Source organism: Arachis ipaensis, chromosome B5 (assembly GCF_059453495.1).
Source record: "Arachis ipaensis isolate K30076 ecotype BB chromosome B5, ASM5945349v1, whole genome shotgun sequence".
NCBI lineage: Eukaryota > Viridiplantae > Streptophyta > Magnoliopsida > Fabales > Fabaceae > Arachis > Arachis ipaensis.
In genome coordinates, this window is record NC_142440.1 from 105,402,002 (window position 1) to 105,404,529 (window position 2,528).

Consider the following 2,528-nt stretch of genomic DNA (forward strand, 5'->3'; position numbering starts at 1 on the left):
AGGTTCTCTCCTCTCTCTTAGGATTAGGATTTAGGATTTCTCTTAGTTTTATGAGTGCCTCTAAATCCCAGGTTCAATGTTCCTTTAATTTATGTTTCTCTTTTATTTTGATACTTTTATTTGCATTTGATTTATGTTGCCCAATTGGCTTATGAACTTTTCATGATTAAGATTTGAATGTTCTATTTATTATAATTCGAGGTATTTCAGATTCAAGATTTCTTTCTTTTATTTATGTTAATGTTGCTTCCCATCTGAAGGCATTTTTTTATTCAAGTAGATTTTTCCCCCTTTTGGCTTTGGTCAAGTAATTGGTAATACTTGAGTTGTCAAACTCAGTTGTGGTTGAAATTGGCTGATTTTGATTTAGCTAGGATTGCTCTAACACTAGTCTCTCCACAGGAGTTGACTAGGACTTGAGGATCAAGCTAATTAGTCCACTTGACTTAACTAAGTGGGATTAAAATCCAATTCTCATCACATCTGATAAGGATAACAAGGACAGGATTTCCGATTCTCATACCTTGCCAAGAGTTTATTTTACAGTTATTTATTTATTTTTATTGCTCGAAAATATACCTGTGCGCATTGCCCAACTTCTAAAACCCCCAATTTACAATCTTCATAACAAATAATAAGAACATACTTCCCTGCAATTCCTTGAGAAGACGACCCGAGGTCTAAATACTCGGTTATCAATATTAAAAAGGGGTTTATTACTTTTGACAACCAAAACTTTTGTAAGAAAGGTTGATTGCTTGGTTTAGTAACTATACTTACAACGAGAGTTTCTATAACTTCTAAACCATCAATCTTCAGTTCTTCAAAATGGCGCCGTTGCCGGGGAATTGCAAACGTGTGCCTTATTATTGGTTATTGTAAATATTTTATTTTTGCTTGTTTATTTATTTTTATTTTTTATTTTTTTTGCTTTTTCTTAAGTTAAGAGGTTATTGGTTTTTATTTTTAAAATTTTTATCTTATCTTATCTTATTTCAAAAATCAAATTTCAAAATTTTAAAATTTCAAATTTCAAAATTTAATTTTCAAATTCAAAATTTAAATAACCTTTTAATTTAAATTTATTTTTATTTTCATTTTTAATTGCTACTATGAACTCTCACCCCTTTGGCTATGAGTCTGGTTACAATTATGTTGCAGGAAGAAGAAATTACAATGAGAACAGGCATCAAGGTTGGAACAATCAAAGAAGGGAGGAGCCACAAGGATTTAATCAACCCCCATGGCAACAACCACCTCAAATGGACTATCAACAACCACCACCATATGCCTATAAACCCTTTCCTCAACATAACTTTGGACCACCAAACTCACAAGCCCCTTTCCGCCATTCACCTCCATATGACCCTAACCCACATCTACCATACCAACCACCTTATGAACCAAATGAACCATACATAGATCCACCCCAAACCTCAATGAAGAGAGCACTTACCGACCTAAACTCTACTATACGAGCTCTTGCCGCCCAAATCAAACCACCAAATACCTTTAACAATCAACCCTCAAGCTCTAGTGCACTTCCTTTTCAATCACAGAATGATCTCCCCATCCCACCACCACCTCAATATCTGTCATCTCCATATCCATCAATCCAAGAGCACTATGATCCTACCTATGATAACCGAGTGCATTAAGAGACAAAGGATCGTTTCAAGGAAACAGTGGATCGATTTTAGGCAACCACTCAACAACTGGGACAAGCATTAATTCAATGGGCTTCTAGGCGCTTAAATACACAAGGATCAGCCACAGCCCAATGTGGACAATCTAGTGAAGAGCATAGCATAAAGGAGATACCAGAAACCCCAGTGGACAAGACAGAAAATGAATTCGTACTAGAACAAGTAGAAGACGCTGTCATTGTTCAAGAAGAAGAGTTGGTTGTAGACTTAGGAGATGCTGAACCTCCATGGGAAAGTCAAGACATAGAACCTCCTTCCAAGATGGTTGAAATTGATGTTGAGGAGGGTGTACAACCTCCAAAGCATATCATAGTTGAAGACTTGGAAGAGGTTGATCAAGAGATGGAGATTCAAGAAGAAGAAGCACAACCTCCCATGCCCTTGGAAAGCAATGAAGAGGAGATTGAATTGAAAGAGAGCTACCAAGAGGAAGAGGTTGAAATTGAAGAAGCTTGCAAAGAGGTGGTAATTATCAGAGAAGAGCACAAGGGAGTGGAGCTTGCAATTTCATTAAAAACACCTCCCCCTAAGTTGCCATCATCCTTTACAACATTCAAGTGGGTAAAATTCATATCCCATACCTTTCTGATTCCACTTGAATATGAGCTACTGGAGACGGATGGTCAACTTAGAGCTCTTTGTAACATTAAGAGTAAGAGGAAGATGGCCAGTGGTAAGAATTGTCCCGCAAGGTTCATCATGGTTGGAAGCTTTAAGTTTAAACACAAAGGTTGGTATAAAGCTCAACTGAATGGGTCTAGGAAGCTGTTTGGTCATTGCAGTGAGAATTCAGATCACCTTTCACCCGGCTGGAGAAGTGCA